Source organism: Panthera uncia, chromosome A2, assembly GCF_023721935.1.
Source record: "Panthera uncia isolate 11264 chromosome A2, Puncia_PCG_1.0, whole genome shotgun sequence".
Lineage (NCBI taxonomy): Eukaryota > Metazoa > Chordata > Mammalia > Carnivora > Felidae > Panthera > Panthera uncia.
The window spans coordinates 70,844,046-70,866,229 of NC_064816.1; the positions used below are offsets into that span (position 1 = coordinate 70,844,046).

Here is a 22,184-nt window from a genome sequence, read left to right on the forward strand (position 1 = left end):
GAAAGAAAGAAAGAAAGAAAGAAAGAAAGAAAGAAAGAAAGAAAGAAAAAAAATGGGAGAAAATGTTTCGAATTTAAAACAAAATACTGAGGAAGAGACAAAGGCAAATTCTGGCTCACTGGCAGGTTCTAATGATTTTTTCTGGTAAAAAGTGAATGGAGGTGCCTGGGTGGCTCAGTCAACTGCATGTCCAACTCTTGATTTTGGCTCAGGTCATGATCCCAGGGTCATGGGACTAAGCCCCGCACTGGGTTCTGAGCTGGCCTGCTTAAGATTCTCTCTCTCTCTCTCTCTCTCTCTCTCTCTGTCCTGTCCTCCATGCTTTCTCTCTTAAACAAACAAACAAACAAACAAACAAACAAAACCGTCTATAAGCTCCCAGGAAAAAGAATCAAACAGATCAGGAAAGAAGGTGGTAGAGATTGAGATAATTAAATTTAAATTGCTTCTTACTCTGTAAATGTACTTTTCAGCTATTTCTGAGATAACCAATTTAATGCATACTTGATACCATATTAAATCAGTGGTGAGAAAAGTTCTTGATCCATACAACTTGATCAAAACATTTTCAATGAAAACATTGTGGCCTAACAGGGTGATGTGAAATGTATGCATAAGGGTAAAGAAAGCTGTTTACACAGAACCTCTTCTGTGCAGCATTTCCAGCCTTCCAACTGCTCTCTGGGCCTGAGTGGCTACTTCCTTGGTGGTTCCAGAGCATTCTGGACAAAAGGTCTATCAATGGATCTCACCACACTAACTATCAGGGGCTTTTCAACAGCAAAGAGCTACCCCCCCCCCCCCCCCCCCCCCCCGCCAGGTCTGTAATCCCAGTATCTAACAACAAATAACTGGTACATACACTTTCGAAAAAGAAACTAAACTCTAGAAAATGACTTTGGAGAACAAAGTAATTGGTAGTGGTAAAATCCTGAGACATTCCCCCAAGAAGAACAGGAACTCCAGTAAAGAACTGCTATGGACAGAACGGCTATGGAAGAACTGCTAAAGGAGAGTCGGCACAGGCAACAGAGTCGCACTGCTCCCACATCTGATAATGCTATATTGTATTACTTGTAACTGCAATGTGTTATGCATTATGGACAAATTAAACCCTGGTCTCTGAAGCTAAGTTAGTTTCCCCAAGACTAATGTTCAAACAAAGCCTCCGAAAAAAAATAAAATGGAATAGTCAGAAATAATTCTAAATTTAGCAGACTCTTCATGCAATTTTCTTAATAGATTAATACAATCATGTCAATGTTACATAACATCTGACCTAAAGCAATTCAATCTTCTGATAATAAGGTCACTTACTAAGATGACTACAGCAAGTGGCAAATTTCTGCAAACATTTTTTGTTTCTTACCTTATATATGTATTATAAGATTTAGGAGTTTGGGGGGCAGTAGATGTGTTATGTTCATATATCCAACCCAAGAGGTTTATGTAAGATAAGTTTATGGTCACTGACCTATTTTTGCAAATTAACCAAGGACGTGAATATCCCAGTCCTTTTTGAGAACTGGGATTCTCAAACTGGGATAATAAGGTTCTACAGATCCTCAACACAGAAGCCTCACCATGGCCCTATTTAAAAACAAATACAAATAGAATACACTTTATACCTGCAGTTATTACTTTTCTTGAATTTGTATGTGAATCATTAGTAAGAACTGATATTTGAAAAAAAAGGCTATCATAATAATCATGGCTGTGCACAGAGAAATTAATGACAAGGATATTTACTGTAACATCCATAATAATTAAGTGAAGAATTAAATTATGGATAGCCACAAAATGGGATTATAAAACAATTATAAAAATGATGCTGAGTACTGAATGGTCCTGGAATATGTTCACAAAATCTGTGAAAGCAGCTTACAAATAATATTCACATATGAACTTTTATTTTATTTATTTATTTAACATTTATTTATTATTGAGGGACAGAGAGAGACAGAGCATGAGCATGGGCAGGGCAGAGAGAGGGGGAGACACAGAATCTGAAGCAGGCTCCAGGCTCTGAGCTGTCAGCACAAAGCCTGACGCTGGGCTCGAACTCACAAACTGCAAGGTCATGAACTGAGCTGAAGTCAGACGCTTAACTGACTGAGCCACCCAGGCGTCCCTCATGTATGAACTCTTGAAACAGATTATGTATTAGTAGAAACAGGAAAAACATCAGACTGCGAAATAAAATTTCAGAAAGAGAACTCTAAACAGGGGTGGCACATGAGAAATGTGTAATTTCCAGGGCTTTTTACTTATCTGAATTCCAGTGTTCTGCCATGTTACTTTTGTGATCAGAAAATAAAAAGCTTAGGAAAAAAGAAAAAGATATTTAAACAGTGTTTTTGTGGTGGGGCTTTAATATAATCAAACTGTCACTAATAGCTGCTGTGGACAGTTACGAAAACATTGGTATGCCCGGCAAAGCTGGAAGTACACAACATAACACACAATTTTGTAGACATTCAAGTGAGTCTGTGTAGTTAGCCTCCAAGATGTCTCCCAACAATCTCCACCTCCTGGTATTCACACCCTTCTGTAGTGTCTTCCTGTTATGTACCAGGGCTGACCTGTTTGACCATTACAATACAGTGGAAGTGACGGCATGTCACTTCTAGGATTAGGTTATAAAAGACTAAGGTTTCTGTCCTGGACACTCTCTCTCATCACTCCCTTTGGGGGGAACCATGTTGTGAGTAGTCCTGTGGACAGAAGTCCATGTGGCAAGGAACCGAAGCCTCCTGCTAACAACCACATGAGTGAGACGGGAAGCCAGCCTTCTAGACCTAGCCCAGTCTCAGATGACAGGAGTTCTGGCTGACACCTTGATTGTAGCTTCATGAGAGACTGAGTCAGAACCACACAGCTAAGCTGCTTCTGATTCCTGACCCACAGAAACTGTGAGATAATAAATGTTTGTTGTTTTAAGCCAATAAGATCGTGACAATTTCTAACACAGCAATAGCAGACTATATAGTTAGCTTACACCTTTGGAGAGCAGAGTCCTTCTAAGAACCCACCTTAGGAAAAAGCACCTAGGCTATAACCCATTTTGCTCTAAATTCAAAGTTCTGATTTCCTATCCGGTCTGACCTAAACCAGAAAAGGCATCTGAATACCTTTTACAAAATATTCAGTTCCTTAGATTTGCCTTCTACTTCCCTTCTCCCACTCATATTTCATCTCCTCTTTCAGTTACTATAAGTCTAGGGTTGACAAACCCCTTCTGCAAACAGCCAGATAGCAAATATCTTAGGCTTCTCTGCAGCAATCATGCAATCCTACGGCTACAGCTTGAAAGCAGCCATAGACAACATCTAAATAAATGGGCGCAGCTGCATTCCAACAAAACTTTATTTTAAAAACAGTCGGTAAGCTGAATTTGGCTCCAGAGCTGTGGCTTGCCAACCTGCTATAAATGAAAACTAGTAAGACCAATGTTTCCAACTCAGGCAGGAGATTCCGTTCCCTCTAGCCGACTCCATATATTGCTCCACAAAGCCCTGGCCCCCCAACCAATGCATCAATTTTGTTCCTCTTTACTGAATATACACGTTATTTCAACTATCTTAAAAGACAAAACAAAAACTCTCAATCCTGCTTCCATTTCTCCAGCTCAGTGTGTCTAAATTTGGTCCTCTCCTCCTCCCCTCTTAATCAGGCTTTTGTTAAGATCCTGGAATATCTTCACACTGTTAAGTCAAATCGTCAATTCTCAACCTTCATTATAGATGACCCAGATGATCACTCCCTTTTTCTTAAAATACTGTGTTTGATTTCCAGGACACCATAATCACTTGGCTTTCCTCAAATCTCTATGGCGCTCCCTTTCGATCCCCTTTGTTCTAAGTGTGGTGGACCTCAGGGTTCAACTTGAACCTCTTTTTTCTGTCTACGTTCATTCCTTCATAACCTCACTCAGTATACTTCAATAAGAGATGCCACCCAACTTTATACTTCCAGATTTCATCTCTCTCCTGAAGGCCAGACTCCCATTCAGCTGCCTCTGACAGCTTCAGCTGGTTGCATTCCAAATTTAACTGTCCCAATTCCAAACCGTCCAAAACTAAACTCCTAATTTCACCTACCTCAACCTGCCTCTCTCTCAGTTTTTCCTTTATCTTAGTAAACAGTAAACCCATTCTTTGAGTTGCTCAGGCCATACGAGTCATTTTTGCCTCCTCTTTCATAGCCCACATCTGATCTCCTGGCAAATCTGTAAGCTCTACCCTCAAAATGTATCTACTCCTGAGAAGAATTTCCATGTTACTCTGAATAACAATAACAGTCTTACAATGAAATGTAAGGTCCTAAGTTATCTTACCAGTCCTTCTACTAGAAGGGAAACACATGGCTCATTGCTTCACATTATTTAGGACTCCCCTGGGTAGAATAGAAGATTCATGGGCGCAGGGAATTTTTCTTTGTTTCCTGTTTGTTACATCTCCATTATTTTATATAGTACACAACACATAGTAGATACTTAATATTTGTTGAATAAATGAGTCAACTGTGAGAAGAGGCAAAAAATACTTTCTAAGGCAATAGAAAACTTATTGGTAAAATAAATTGTATGTTAATTTTTTTCTCACTTCCTACTTTCAAAGTATTTTTTAAACATAATCAAAGCCCCTGGTAACTTATGGCAGAAAGAAGACTAGCAACGAGTCAGTGGTCCTAGGTTGTACCACATACTACTAGCCTCTAGAGACTTCAGTTTTTCATTAATGACTGCACAAGGAGCCTTGGACCCTTTAAAATCAGTAAACAAAATTTTGCATCTGACTTCAGAGACTTATACAATGACAGATACTTTCCAAACCCACAGGCATTTGACCACAGCCTCTATAAAGGTGTGTTGACAGGGAAGTCTAACTTCCTGGAAAAAAATGTCCTGCTATACAGGAGAAGTGTCAGAGTAGCTGATAAGCTGGTGACACAGAAGTGAAACAAACACTTATTAAAGGGCTGAAAATGTCCAAGGCTTTATGTTAGATACAATTAACACTGGAAAGTAAATAGGAATTTTCTTTGTTTAGATTTTTGTAATAGACCGTGTAAATGAGCCCCCAAAATTATGTAGCATGTCCAAGGTCACACAACTAATAAATGGCTAAGCTAAAATTCAAATACAGGTCTATGAAATCCCAACCTACACTATTCCTAATGTATCATACACCAAAAGTTTTGGTTACAAGGACACAACATATCTGGGATGGCAACAGAAACTGATGGAATGTTTTGATCAGAGAGACAACTAACTGGGCTCTACGTCTAGCATATTTACAAAAATTATCTTCCTAGCTGAGTCACAGGTCACTATGAAGGATAATTCCAGAGTTCCCAGAATAAGCCCCATAAGGGCAGAGGTTATGTAGACTTCCTACTGGGAAGAATCCACTCCTAAACAAATAGGGATACTCAGTTATATTTCTTCATAAAAACTAATACATACTCCTACTTATTTTTCAAGGAAAGGAAGCTAAAATTTGTGGATGAATGCCCACCGTGTTCTAATATTTTGCAGTATTTATTAAAATGACCCTGTAAGGCAGGCATCAAATAGATGCAAAATACTAGACTCAAAAGACTGTGGAAGATATTACAAATCTTTGATATTAACAAGCTGATGTAAACAGAGCCCATCTGTTTCCAAGCGCTACTGCTCAGATCTATCTATTTGGATATTCACAAACAACTCAAACTCAAAATCATGATATTCTTCCTCCTATATTCCCCTTCTCAATGAATGGCATCCTCATCCACTCAGGCTCAGGAACCCACACCAGAAACTTCCGTTATTCTTGATGCCTCTCCTTAACTTTTCATGTGTAATTAATCACTCAAGCCCTACACATTCTACCTCCTCGGCATTTCAAATGCATCTGCTTTTCTTAATTCCCCTGATCCAATTCAGGACATTATCGTATTGGCCTGAGTTGTTCTAAGAGTCGTATTATCCTCGCCTGATAGCCTGACCCCTTCCAATGCATTCTCTAGAATATCGATCTTGAGAGCAGGCTTCTAGGCACCCCAGGATGAATATAAAATGAACCACTGGAATATGGGAAAAATCAGAACTTGTATTTACATGTGTTTATAATGTTAGAAAATGAGAAATTAAGCTTTACTAATAGCCAGCATACTGACACTGGCATCCTCGCTGGGTCTCTGTCAAGTGGGGAAGGTCTATGTGGGGTTTGAGACGTAGGCCCTGAGGGAAGACTGAGCAACCCGAGAGAGGTGGAGAGTAGTGCTCTCACAGCTGTTCACTGTCGGGATATTAGAGTGTGTTTTAGTTTACATGAGCCAGGTAGGTATGTGTAAAAATTATTCTCTACGTTTTACCTAAAACATCTTTACAAGACAGATAATTTAATAAGCTTCCTGAAAAGAAATCATGAATTGAAAAGATTCGTGCAAGTACAGGTGAGCAACAAGACAACGGCAGAGCTTTAACTCATTTTCACTTCTAGTATAAGCTCTTCATCAGTTTCATGGAAGAAAACGATGGCAAAGTAAATCAGATCTGAGAAGGCCAAACTAAAATGGAGGACTGAAACGGCAATATGCATTTATGTATGTAATTCTATTAGGTTTAGGTCTGGCCTCTGACAGAAAACCCAAAACATCGGTTAAAAATAGACATTAATTTCCATGATGACAGAAGTATACAGAGACAGGCAATCCAGGACTGACAACGTTGCTCCAAAATTATCTAACAACCAGTATGCTTCCAGTATTTTAGGGGGCAGCTGTACCCATGGTACAGAGGATTCCCAGTCATTACAAATAAGTTTAAGGTATGCAACCCTCTCTACTTTAAGAGCCCTTCCTGGAGTTTCACAAATCATTTCTGCTTGATCTCACTGGCCAGAAATTAGTCACCTGGCCACACAGTTAACTGTAAGGGAGACTGGCATTTGTAGTCTTTATTCTGGGCAAGCCCCACTAATATCTGGGAGTTTCATTTACAAAAGAAGGGGAACATTGAGATAAGCTGTCTCCAACACTTGGTATAAACGATAAACCTCATGCTGTTCCTCGTTAACCAAGATTTAGCCACAGTATCAAAATACAAAAAACAAAAAGATCTGAATAATGAAGTCCCTCCATCCACTGTAAATATGGTGCAAACTGATGTGAGGCAAAATCTGAACTGAATAGACTAGAGACTATTTGTACTATTGATTTACTTAGTGTGACTAGTCGTACATTTTGCTGCAAAAATAGTATTTCATTAAAGGGTATTACACCAAATTATGAAATACTTAGTATATGCATAAAATTATCTTTAAGTTCTAAGAATTCTAAATCCTAAAACACATTCATTTTAGATAAAAGAATTATGGAATGGTAGTATGAGACAATTAGAATTATTAAGGTATTTAGAAACTAAGTGTCTGAGGGGCACCTGGGTGGCTCAGTTGGTTAAGTGTCCAACTTCGGCTCGGGTCACGATCTCGCAGTTTGTGAGTTCAAGCCCCACAATCAGCTCCACACTGTCAGTGCCGAGCCTGCTTGGGATTTTCTTTCTCTCCCTCTCTGTCTCTTCCCCACTTGTGTGTGCTTTCTCTCTCTCAAAATAAATTAATAAACTTTAAAAAACAAAACACACAAACAAAACTATGTGTCTGGAACAAGAAAGCCTCCATGTTTTTTAGTCCTCTTTAAATTAATGTTATACTGCAGCAAAACTTTATATAATTACTCTGAACTTAACGATAAATGTTCACAAGCATCCATTAAGGCATTCCTATTAATAGTGAAATCTACATTATATTCTATTAACACTTGTTCTTCCTGTCATGTCAAAATGTCTAAAATAACATAGAAAACAAAAGGTCAAATTAAAATGAATTTGCAACAAATACTGGAAAACATACAGGTTTTTGGCTAACAAGAAGAATAAAATTCTTGGACAGGTAGATTAAGGTGCAAATGTTTCTAACATGTCAGTTAAAGTATTTTCTAGCTTCTAAAATAATAGCACACAAGAGCTGCTTTTTATTTGCTAAGAAAGCAAGGGGTCTCAGAGAAGGTTATCTCCAAAAGTAAATTGCTTCTTTCATAAAAACAGTGTGTTACATGGAAAAACAATGTAAATATACCACTGATGGAGCTATGTGGATGAATAAGAGATTCTAGGGTAAGCACACACAGGTAGCACTGCATCTGAAATTTATTCTCTGCATAATTGACAGCTAACATAACAAAACTGAAACTGGAAATGCACAAAATGCTATGTTATTAACATGGTTCATTTTATAAAAATAAGACCCTAAACATACAGAGAAGGATGGGGACCACATCCCCACTCATTTTGTAACACCAACATAATCTTGATATGAAAACCTGAAAAGAAAGAAAAACACAGGCCAATCTCTCATAAACACAAATGGGAAAATATTAAAAATATACAATGGTTGGGGCGACTGGCTGGCTCAGTCGGTTAAGCGTCCGACTTCAGCTCACATCATGATCTCACGGTTTGTGAGTTTGAGTCCCACATCAGGCTCTGTGCTGACAGCTTGGAGCCTGGAGCCTACTTCAGATTCTGTGTCTCCTTCTCTCTCTGCCCCTCCTGAACTTGTGCTCTGTCTCTCTATGTCTCTCAAAAAATAAATAAATGTCAAAAAAATTTAAAAAAAAATACAACGGTACATTTAAAAAAATCATGATCCAACTGGATTTGAGGAATACAAGGTTCCACTAACAAACTGATGTAATTCACAAAAGGGGAGAAAAATCACACAACTATCTCAACAGATGCAAAAAAGTCAGACAAAAATGCAACATTCATTCACAAGAAAAGCCTTAGCAAATTAGAAAAAGGAGGAAACCTCTTTATACTGATAAATAATTTTTACAAAAACTTAACAGGTAAAATAGGAAGTGTTTTCCCCATGAGATGAAGGATAAGACAAGACTGCTTCCTATCATCACTTCCAGTCAGTAAAGTCCTGGAAATTCTAGTCAGTACAATAAAGCAAGCACAGAAATAAAAGGCAAAGGACTGGATAGGAAGAAGCAAAACAGATTACTCACAGGCAACATTCCAAAAGAATTAAATTATCAATATTAACAAGTGAATTTAGCAAAACTGTTGAAAATCTGATCCTAACTTAGAACATTCTATTTCTGTATTTTAAAAGTAATTACGGATCAAAGTCCTAATGTAAGACCTAAAATAATAAAACTTTTGGAAGAAACACAGGACAAAAACTTCACAATACTGAATTTGGCAATGGTTTCTTGGATCTGACACCAAAGGCACTGGTAACAAAAAAAAAATGGACACACTGGACATCATGAAAATTAGAAACTTTTGTGCATCAAAAGATGCTATCAACAGAGTAAAAAGGCCACCCACAGAAAAGGAGAAAATATTTGCAAATCATATATGTGATAAGGGATTGATATCTAGAATATACAGAGAACTCCTATAACTCAACAACAAAAAAACAACCTAGTTTAAAAATGGGCAAAGGACTTGAACAAACAGACATTTCTTCACAGAAGATAAACAAATGGCTGACAAGCATATGAAAAAAATACTCAACATCACTAATTATTAGGGAAATGCAAATCAAAACTACAGTGAGATACCATCTCACACCAATTAGGATGACCACTATCAAAAATACCAGAAAACAAGTGTTGACAAATATATGGAGAAATCAGAACCCTTGTGCACTGCTGGTGGGAATATAAAATGGCACAGCCATTGTACAAAACAGTATGGCAGTTCCCCCCAAAATGAAAACTAGACTTATCACACAATCCAGCAATTCCACTTCTTGGTTTATACCCAAAAGAATTGAAAGCAGGGTCTTGAGATATTTGTACACCTGTGTTCATAGCAGCATTATTCACAACAGCTAAAGCATGGAAGCAACCTAAGCATCCATGGGTAGATGAATCAGCAAAACTTGGTATGTATGTATGTGTGTATATATACATATATACATATATATATATATGTGTGTGTGTGTGTGTATATGTGTGTGTGTGTGTGTGTGTATATGTGTGTGTGTGTGTGTACATATATATATGTATATATACACACAATGGAATATTATTATTCAGGCTTAACAAGCAAATAAATTTTTAAGTTTATTTATTTTGAGAGAGAAAGAGCACACACATGCACAAGCAGGGAAGGGGCAGAAAGGGAAGAGAGAATTCCAAGCAGGGACCCAGGAATCACTGTCAGAAACCCAGGAACCATGAGATCATGACCTGATCTGAAATCAAGAGTCGGATTTCGCTTAACTGACTGAACCACCCAGTTGCTTCCGAAACAGCAAATAAGTTCTGACACATGCTACAACATCAATGAACCTTGAGGACACTGTGCAAAGCCAAGTAAGCTAACACAAGAAGGCAAATACTGTAAGATGCCACTTATATGAGGCACTTAGAGTAGTCAATACAACAAGATGGAAAGTATACTGGTGGTTACTAGGGACTATGGGAAGAGAAGAATGTGAAGTTATTATTTATTCAATACAGAGTTTCAGTTTCACAAGATGAAAAGAGTTATGGGGATGAATGGTGGTGATGGTTGTATAACAATGTGAATGTGTTTGGGGCGCCTGGGTGGCTCAGTCGGTTAAGCGGCCAACTTCGGCTCAGGTCATGATCTCACGGTCCCTGAGTTCAGGCCCTGCGTCGGGCTCTGTGCTGACAGCTCAGAGCCTGGAGCCTGTTTCAGATTCTGTGTTCCTCTCTCTGACCCTCCCCCGTTCATGCTCTGTCTCTGTCTCAAAAATAAATAAACGTTAAAAAAAAAAAAAATTAAAATAAATAAATAAATAAATAAAAACAATGTGAATGTGTTTAATACTGCTAAACTATACAATTGAAACGTTTAAGATGGTAAATGGCATATGTATTTTGCCACAAAAAAGGAAACAATAGAATTTGAGAATAAAAACTTAAAAATATATCTGACTGTGTTAGTTGCCTGTTACTGCACAAATTACCCTAAAACTTAGTGACTTAAAATAACAAACATTTATTATCCTACAGTTTGAGCAGCCTAGGTAGTTGGTTCCAGCTTGGGCTCTCATGAGGCTATAATCAAGATGTTGTTAAGCTGTAGTCATCTAAAGGCTTAAACATTGGAGGAGCTGCTTCTAAGATAGCTCATTCACATCACTGTTGTGGCAGAAAGCCTCCGAGTTCTTCACTACCTGGGCCTCTCCATTGGGCTACTTAAATGTTCTCTTAACATGACTTCTGTTTTCTCCAGTTGAGAGAAAGAAAGCAAGGCAGAAGCCAAAATATCTCTCATGACCTAGTCTTGGAAGTCACACAATGTCATTTGGTCAGCCCTATTCAGTGTGAAAGGGAACCATATACCAAGAGGCAAAATTTTGGTGCACAAATTTGGAGAATGGCGACCACAAGGAACTTTGTATGGGAAACTATAAAACGCTGATGAGAAAATTTAAAGAAGACCTAAAGAATGCTTTAGTTCAGGTTTATGGATTAGAACACTCATTGTAAAAAAAAAAAAAAAGCCACTCTTCCTCAAATTTATTTATAGATTTAATGCAATCCCAATAAAAATCACAGCAGGTTTTTTGGTGAAAATTGGCAGTTGCTTCTAAAATTTGTATGGAAACAATAACACCAACAACATCCAAGATGATTGTGAAGAACAACCATCAAAGTATGCAGTGATTGGCAAGCTAGGCTGTTCGGGTGTTTTTCTGTAATAAACTTATTTTACTTACTTTTAATGATATGTATTTCTTAAATGTTGAAACAATCTCAAATTTATAGAAAAGGTATGAGTACAATACAGAAAGATGTTTCCCTGAACCATTTAAGAGTAAGTTGCTGGTATGCTGCTTCATCTCACCTGAACACTCTGAGCTTATTTCCAACAAACAAGGACAATCCCCGAAAATCACAATACAGTCATTACCGTTGGGATATGAACATTAACACAGTCCTATCTCGGAATCCTCAGACCCCATCCATGATTCTGCACTGGCTTAGAATCATTTGTTGCCTTTGGTTGCTGCATCTCGTTGGCCTCCTTTGGTCTGGCATGATTTCTCATACTGTGACTTTCATGAACTTGACAATTTTGAAGATTACTAACCAATTATTTTATAGAACGTCTCTTAAAACTGAGTTTTGTCTGATGCTTAGATTCAAGTTATGCATCTTCCACAAGAACAACACAAAAGTGATGCTGTTTCTTCTGTCTGCATTTCTTTTTAAAAGACTCTATTTATTTTTAAAAAATATTTAAGTAATCTCTACACCTAACGTGGGGCTCGAACTCATGACCTCAAGATCAACAGTCACTTGCTTTTCCGACTGAGCCTGCCAGGCACCCCAACAGACTATTCTTTAGGGCAGTTTTAGGTTTATGACAAAATAACCTATTTTTGTAAATAAAGTTTTATTGGGATCTAGTCATCCCCATCTGTTTACGTATGGACGATGGCTGCTGTCTATTACAACAGCTGAGGTGAGTGGGTATAACAGAGACCACATGGCCTGCAAAGCCTATATTTAATATTTTGGCCCTATGAGAAAACCTTTGCTGACTCCTACTCTACTAACTGTCAAGACTTCTTAGAAAGCTACAGTAATTAAGACAGTGTGATATTAGTGAATGGATATACCAGGAGTTGGCAAGCTTTTACTGTTATGAATGTAAATGTGCCCACTTTAAAAGATAACCTCACCTGAACACCAACTTGAAAATTAATTTCTAACCTGTTTAAATCTATAGTTTCATTAGATTTTGAAAACATGTATTACAAATACACACGAAAAAGGAAACACGTTTTGATGAGTCTGCAAGAACTGACATCAGAGAAAATGGAAATTAGCAAGATATTTCATTAAACCTCTGTCCTTAATTGTTAGATAAAATTAACTTAGGACTATCATTAAGTCAACACAACTAACAACATCATTCTCCCATTTTTTATCTGTATCTTTATGAGGCATCTATTTCAAATGTGACAAGCATTAAAATGAATATAAAACAGACTGCACCTAAAACCAAGCCTTTGAATCACCATTTTACAAAGTGTTAACTTTCACTAGAATGAAGATCATGTGAACAGAGATTTTTTTTTTTTTGTATATATTATGGTCTACTATATCTCCCAGCACCTGTAAGAGGGCCAAATAATAGTTGTTTTTTTACTTATTTTTTCCAGCTTTATTTAGGTAAAATTGACAAATAGAAATTGTATACAACATGATGATTTAATATACTATTTATCTAGCATATGAATGATACAAGACCTGCAAAAGTTATAATAAAGCACAGTTGATTACACTGCTTTCACCAAACAATGCTTTTGTGCCAACAAAAATTTTTATTCTATTAATAAAACTTTTAAATTTAAAATAGCTTATATAACTTATTTTCTAACATTATTTTCTAACTTATATTTTATGATTTATAATGTATATTGTATAACTGCACAGCAGTACATGTATGTGATTTAAAAGTAAATATACACATGGGAGTTTCTAGAATTCTGTAGTGATGGGGCACGTGATCAAAAAGAGATAATTCTCCCGTGGCAGAGGTACTCAAAACCTAACTAGTTAATGACTAGGAAAGAACAAATTTGAGAGTATACATTTGGAAACTTCTAGAGAACTTAAGAGTAATTTTATGTCTATTCAATCTAACTTTTATTTTATTTTTTAATGAGATCATTTGGTTGTTTTTTCAGAGAGAGCACACATGCAAGCGGGGTAGAAGGGGGGGGAGAGGGAGACGGAGGGAGGGAGGGGGAGAGAGAAAGAGAGAGAGAGAGAGAGAGAGGGAGAGAGAGAGAGAGAGAATCTTAAGCAGGTTCCACATTCAGTGCAGGCCCCACCGCAGGGCTCGATCCATAACCCTGGGATGATGACCTGAGCCAAAATCAAGAGTCTCACACTGAACTGACTGAGCTATCCAGGCACCCTGTCAATCTAACTTTTAAAATGGGTTTGCTTTCTGTTTTGAAATTTTCATTTTCCTAGTAATTCATCTGTATTATATTTTATAAACATACATATGTAAATATGTGTGATACATATTGAAAATTTTTATAACAGTTCTTCACCAAAGATAATTTCAGAAGCACTGCCATAGAGAATAATCAAAATGCAAATCTGATCATAATGCTTCCTAAATTCTCTTGATGGGTCCCAAGGGCCTGTGATGAGGAGACTTATGATCTCTCTACAACCCTCCCAACCCTCTCCCTCAGGGTCTTTTTGCTTTCCCCTTCTCACCCTGCAGGAATACACCACACTCACTCTAAATTTAATGGCATGAATTTGATTACCTGATTGTCCTGATCCATTTCTTTTACCAAAGTCCTGCTGGTCCTCCTGGTGATCACTTGGGGAAAACTCTCCTTGTTACTTAAGCCTAGGCTAGGTACCTATCCTTTTATGTGTCCAGCACAGTACCTGACACACAACAGGTGCTTATTCATTCAACAAACATTTTGTTAAGCAAAACCTATGTTCATGTCACCACACCATACTGTCTCCCCCAAAGTGTTCTATACTTCTCTTAAAAACTTTTCATTCTACTGACAAATGGATGTCTATCAGCTTCAAATATTAAAGAATGAAAAAAACAAACTATAATTTCTAAAGGAAAAAACCTTCTCAAATACTATCAATCTTCCCTTTTTCACTTATGAAACATTACTGCCAACATGTCCCAGTTTTGGAATGAAGAAAACACACATTAGTACCAACTTTCATCTCAAAATTACTTTCATATGACTGCCTTAAAAGGGAATTCTTCTTTCAAACCCTCCTGCCCCACCTTCCACACTGTAACAGAAACTTGAAACATAGGTTGATTGACTAATAGATACAGCAAAAATAAACTACAAAAAGGAAACCTGCTGCTGTTTATCCTTGGCCCAAGCATTTTAATGTAAGTAAAAATATTTTACATTGACAGTCAAGTTGAAAAAAAGAGTCCTGAGTTCTGAACCCAAATGATATTACAATTAGTCTAGTTTTTAAGGAAAGCCATTGAAAAGTCTGAATGTATCCTACTTCTTATTCTTAATCCGTCAACATCAAGAAACAGCACAAAGTAATTTATAAGCGGAGGTTGGGCTTCTTACATTTTTCACTACTGTGTCAGGTGCATTCTACACTGCGTGACAAACCATTCTTAATATGAAGTCACTGAAATTTCACTAAAAGTATAGATAAGCTTTTATTTTATAATCTTCAATGGTAGCAACGCTCTGACAAAGGATTACTACTAGGTTTTAAACAACCAAAAAGAAGACCCCATAAATATTTGGGCACCGTATATCTTAATGTTTTTTGATTGAAGAACAAATTGTCAATATTTTCATCAAAGATTTAAAGATGTAATAAGATTAGATCCAGCTGAAGCTTATAAGAATAAAGGGCAGTAGCTATTTGATTAGTTATAGCAAAACAGCAACCAAATGAACAGCTGGGGTTTGGAAGAGGAGGAGAGGAAGGATAAACCCTACAGTAATTCTGGAGTAATATAATCTAATACTTTTATTTCCTAATCCAAAACAAAGCAACTGTTAACTAGATAATTTTTTACATATTCACATACATTTTTATATGAAAATTTAAACTATGTTTTGCTTAGTCTAATAACAGCATTTTCTAAATATTTAACGACTGATGGCAGGGGGAGTGGACCAGAATGTGCTACCACACAAAGGGAAGTCACGTTGTGATAAACCTTAACATCAAGGTGGGAAAATGGTGGTGGTTCAGCCAAAGTTGTAAGAAATGACAAACTCTAACTGTATAGACTACTTCCCCCACTCAATCATCAACAAGTGAATAGCCACGATTTACTGGGTGCCTTATTCTACTTAATGCTTAACATACACACATTAAAAAAATAATCATCATGGGAATTTAATGAAGAGATGATAATCGATGAGAAAACAAGCGATTTGGCCCACCAGAAGCAGTGTCCAGGCAGGATGGTATTTTAATTTTTGAGGTGTATTCAACAAAAATTTTAAACTCTGAATTGTATGTCTCACAAATTCCTCGAGGCTATTCTGAAATTCTTAGAGGCTATTATGAACCGGGGTACTTTCCCCTGGATTTAATAGCCCTAGAATGTGGAACTCTGAATTCTCCTATTGTCATTTCTAAGTCTTTCTACCCCTTCCCTTCCTTTCAGAGCTGTCCCTCACTGATCACTACTGCCCCTGTACTTGCCTTCAGCAGCACCCTTCACTCCTAAAAACTGTTTGGGTGCAAATTACCAGACTTATTGTAGTTAGATATAAAGTAAGAGTTCTGAAAGATGGCATAATTATTCCCGTGAGCATCAGATGCGTACCAGCCTTCAGTGCTAGGACTCTGCATTTCTACTTTGGATGTTCAAAGGTATGTTGTTTTTTTTCATTTGTTTTTAAACTTTACTTCCTGATTCTTAATAGTGTAGCCTTTAAGTTTCCTCACCTTCCACCTCATATGGTTAAATCTGGACGATTAAATGGAAATAAGGAATCTGAAATTGTTTAGGGTCAGGGACTGGCCACAGAAGGAAATGTATAGATTCTAGTTTCCTCCTTCTTTTTTAAGTGTTTCATATTTTAAGCTGTAAAATTTGACCTCAAAAGAAGTGAATGTTACTGTATGATTTCTGGAAGCCTGTGATCAGGATAGTTAGGAACTAACTCAAGAAATGAGGGACGTATGGCCTGAACAGGCAGATACCTGGGAAGCCGGCAAAGCAGTTGTATCACTGCTATTTTCAATTATTTGAAGAAAAGTATCTGTAAAATGACTGTTCTCGATTCTGTCAACAAATGCACTGTTTAGCAAGGGCTCAAAAATATGTTTGTGTACTAAGTGCTTCTTCAGAGAGCAAATCAGGCACAAAGAGAAGTCACAGGATAATACACTTCAGTTCAAAACAAGAATGAATTTTTTTTAATGTTTATTTATTTGAGAGAGAGAGAGAGAGAGAACGCACAAGCAGCGGAGGGGCAAAGAGAGAGGAGGACAGAGGATCCGTACTGACAGCAGAAAGCCACATGTGGAGCTTGAACTCACAGACCGTGAGATCATGACCTGAGCTGAAGTTGGACGCCCAACCGAATGAGCAACCCAGGCACCCCAGGAAATGAATTTTTAAATGAACATATCTAAAAAGGACCCAGATCTCCACAAGATCACTACAGTAAGTGTTTAAGCAATGGCTAGTGACTGGGTAGTTTTGAGGGGATTTTTGTAAATAGTGGAAGAATACATTAGAAAACCTTTCAAGGTACGCTCTTTTAATTCTATGAGAAATGATATGTCTTAGACAGACAGCCTCAAACCACAAGTTCTCAATTCTGCATTTAAGTTTCATACTGAAAACAAATCCTAAGGAGTACTGGAAGAGCACAGAAGCAACACAACAAGGACACGGCATCCAGTTATTTGTTCAACTTCATGACGGTATTTATATAGCAGTTATAGCTATTAAAGACTTTAGATAAGAAACACTTTCAGTGATAACAATTATTTCCTTTTAGAGCAGGAAAATCACAACTTCATCAACAGTGTCTTCACCATCACCATGCACATCACACACCCAATGTCATGAAAAGGAACCGGGAACTATCCTGACTTAAAAAAAAAAAAAAAAAAAATCACTTCAAAGATGAATCATTCAACATACGGACAGTGACAGAGCTTGAGAATCCAAGTAAATGAAAGAGAGGAAGGAAACTAATTATAAAAAAATTGATTTCAGCAATCTGTAGGAATGTAGGCACTCCGAGACAGTTGGATATAACCCTGCCTCAGAGAGCTAAAGAAAACTACATAAAAGAACTCTCAAAAGAAGTACAGAAAAATCAGCCACAATTACCAAGTTGTTATTACTGCTAACTTCGCTTGCCTCTCACCTCAGTGGGAGGGGGAAAGGGGTATGCGGAATGCAAAGGAAACATCACATGAGTTTGTTTAGGTAAGAAAAAGTACTACTAGTAAAGGCTAATTTAGTGTTAAAATTAATCAGATAACAAATGTGGTTTTTTCCCAAAACTCCAGGTATCAACTTTCTACTCATTACTTTTGGTTTAATTTCATAAAAGTGGGCAAAAAATGACCCCAACACTCCTGAAGAAGCAGACATATATAGAGTCTGTCTGCCCAGCACCTCTTTCTAGAGGGAACTACTCCCTCCTTCCCGCGCGTTACAACAGGACTGCGAATCTGGATGCTCCACATCTCTCAAAAGCAAAAAGCAGGGCAAGCGACCTAACTTGGCCAGAGTACTCCATTCTTGGGCCAGGGGGAAAGACTGGCTCTTTCTGCTGAGCTGGGAAGAACTGAATCTGGAGACGAAAGTGGCCACATGTGAAGAGTCGGCCAAAAGAATGAAAAAAGAAGCAGAGCTGAAGAAGCGAGAGAAAAGCACTAAAATTCTGTTTTGCTGAAGAGTCTAAACTGGATTTCTGACTCTTACAAATGAAAGAGCCCTAATACCCATAGTGTGTGTCTATTTGCTTCTCGTGGTTCAGAAGGAAGTTTCTCACTGCTTAACTGCAGAACGAAGATGACAGTTACTATCACTGTCTTTAATTGTTTATTCTACTTCTGTACTAGCTAGACACATGAAAGAATTAAGAAAAGATCTAGCTCTTATTCCAATTGTCTAGAAAAGCCCCACAGCAAATGAGAAAAATTAAGCAAGGTTCATGGTTAACATCATTACCAAAATAAAACCCTTAGCATTCTCTGGCAGAAAGTCTTTGCAATTCAAATATCTATGAAGGATTTGTATCTGGAACACACAAAGAACTCACAATTCAATAACAAGATAACCTGTTTAAAAAATAGGAAAAAGATTTGAGAGGACATTCCACCAAAGAAAATTTGTGAATGGCTAATAAACACATGAAAAGGTGCTCGACACCATTAGTCATTAGGGAAATGCAAAAAAACCCTCACGAGATACAGTTTTATACCCAGTAGACTGGCCATAATAATTTCTAAAAAGACTAACCTAATAACCATTCTTAAAAGTGCAGAAAAATGAGGGGCCCCTGGGTGGCTCAGTCGGTTAAGTGTCCAATTTCAGCTCAGGTCATGATCTCACGGTTCTTGAGTTTGAGCCCCACGTCGGGCTCTGTGCGAACAGCTCGGAGCCTGGAGCTGCTTCAGCTTCTGTGTCTCCCTCTCTGTCTGCCCCTCCCCCGCTCATTCTCTCTCTCTCTCATTCTCTCTCTCTCTCTCTCTCTCTCAAATAAACATTAAAAAAATTTCTTTTTAAAGTGCAGAGAAATGGGAACTCTCAAACATTGCTGGTGGGAATGCAAAATAATGTGAGACCACTTTGGAAAACAGTTTAGCACCTCCTTAAAAGGTTAAACATAAATGTACCATACAACTGAGCATTTCTATTCCTAGGTGTATAAAGGAGAAATAAAAACATATGTCCACACAAAGGCTTGTACATGAATGTTCATAGCAGAATTATTCGTAACAACCAAAAAAGGGAAACAATCCAAATGTTCATCAACTGGTAAATGGATAGCAAAATGTGGTGAATCTATTGAATGGAATACTTACCTACTATTCACCAATAAAAAGAAAAGAATTAGTGACACATACCACAAAATGATGAGCCAGAAAAAAATTATGCTAAGTAAAAAAACCCCAAAGATTACTCATGGTATGATTCCATTTATAGTAATGCCCAGAAAAGGCAAATCTGTGGAGATAGAATGTAAGTTAATGGTTGCCTGGGGCTGGAGGTAGGGATGGGGATAACTACAAATGGGCAAAGGGATTTTATTGAAGTGATAAAAATGTTTAAAAACTGGATATTGGTGATGGTTACACAACCAGTTACCAAAAATGACTGTAACTTAAATGGGTGAATTTTATGATATGTAAATTGTATCTCAAAAAAGTTAATTAGAAAAAATGAAATAGGGACTAAGGAAGACATAATAAGCCAACAGATCAGAGGAAAAACAGCTATTTAAAGACAATTGGTGGCAACTAGAGAAATCTGAATCTGGGCTACATAGTAGATGATGTTATGAAATTATTACTTATGTGTTAAACAACAGTATTATGATGATACGGGAGAATGCCTTTATTCTCAGAAGACGTAAGATGAAGTACACAGAGGTGAAGTTTCATGAGGTCTCCAACTTCTTTCAAAGTAGAGAAAAATAAAAGCATCTATACTTAGAAAGATAAAGTAAACAGGGCAAAATAATAATCGGTAATCGGTGAAGAGAGGATGATTGGGAAATACAGGCATTCAATATTCTACTCTTTTAACGTTTTTTGTAAGTTGGAAATGTTTCAAAATACAAAGCTGGGGGGCCAGGGAAGAGTTAAAAGGTAACCAAGTATAAAAGAATCACCAGTGCAGTTTTCTATGCATTTCAGAAAGAGGCACATAGTTGAGGTACAGAGACCATCATCTCTATTCCATACCTGTTCAGATACAGATAATAACAGGGAACAAATGGGAACTAAAAGAATAAAATAACTACGCTGTGAGCAAGTTAGAGCTTTATGAAAATGCTAATGCTAACCAATACTTTTTAAATAATTTAAGACAAAGCAACATAGGTATTGGTTGGTGTGGAAATCTTTACGTTACAAGTACATTCAGTAAAACATTTTGACTGAAGGTCAATAAATTTTCCCATCCCACCTATATCTCTCTTGGCTGATACAAAGATCAAATGAGATCATGCGCACAGAAGTGCTCAGTTTATTAAACCTAGCACCATTTTTGGCTACTCTTGTCTATAATTGGTGTTCCCCAATTTTGTAGTCAATACAGCACCAACAATTCTTGAAAACACTGTCAGTGTTGATTATGAATGATTCCCCTTCACTCTATTAGGCACTTTGTCTAGGTACTTGTTATGCAACAATTTGTAACAGTGTGCTTTTAACAACTGAAAATTGTAACAGCTTGAAACTCATCAGACACACTAATGCAAAAACCTTGCTATGAATCAAAAGCAAAGTTCACTTAGAAGTTCCAACAAAAAGCCACATTTACAGTTTTTACAACAAAGAGAACATTCTTGGAACTGGACATCAAACTAAAATGTCTAAGAAGAAAAAGACAGGATATGCCAAGATGTACATTACTTCACACACACAGGGCAGCTTAGACAAAGTATTCTAGCAGATGAAAGAAGATAATCACACCCACTAGGATGGCTATAATTAATAAGAGGTGGACTATAACAAATGTTGGTGAGGATGCAGAGAAACTAGGAAGCCTTATACACCAATAGGGAGCAAGTAAAATGGTGCAGGTGCTTTAGAAAACAGTTTGGCAGTTTCTCAAAATGTTAAACGCAGAGTTACCATATGACCGAGTAATTCCATTCACACACACACACACACACACCCAGGAGAAATGAAAACACATGTCCATGCAAAAACATGTACATCTATTTTCATAGCAGCATTATCCAATATATGCCAAGAAGTGGATGCACCCAAATGTCCATCAACGGATGAACAGATAAACAAAATGTGGTATATTTACTCACTGGAACATTATTTAGCCATAAAAACGAATGAAGTACTGATACATGCTACAACATGGACGAACCTTGAAAACATTATGTTAAGTGAAAATTGCCAAACACAAAAGACCACATATTGTATGATTCCATTCATGGAATCCAGAAATGTCCAGAATGGGAAAATCTGTACGGATGGGAAGTGGATCAGTAGTTCCCTGGAGCTGCCGGTGGAGGGAATCAGGAGTGAAGGCTGATGAGCATGAGGTTTCTTTTTGGGGTCATGAAAATGTGGTCAGATCAGATAGTGGCCGTGGCTGCACAATTCTGTGACTGTATTAAAAACCACCAAATTATACTTTAAAAGAGTAACTTTTGCAGTATGTGAATTTCATCTCAATAAATCTGTTATTAAAAAAAAAAAAAAATCTAGCGCCCATACCCTTCAAATAAGCAAAGGACATAAAAAGACAATTCACAGAATAAAAAATATAAATGACCAGTTACTGTACAAAGAATTTAAACAGTTGTGAGCAAATAAACTTTAAAAACAAAATATAAAGACAAGAATGGGTTTTATGATCTAAGCCAAAGCAAAGGATAAAAGGATATAAGCAGAGAAAATGACCAAGTTTTGTTTTATTCTGAAGG

At 37.3% G+C, this 22,184-nt stretch overlaps 1 protein-coding gene across 1 annotated transcript in view; it reads right to left on the reverse strand.

The window, feature by feature from the left end:
• RALA (RAS like proto-oncogene A) overlaps positions 1-22,184 on the reverse strand; it is a 71,256-nt gene that overhangs the window by 39,869 nt on the left and 9,203 nt on the right. The window lies entirely within an intron of this gene.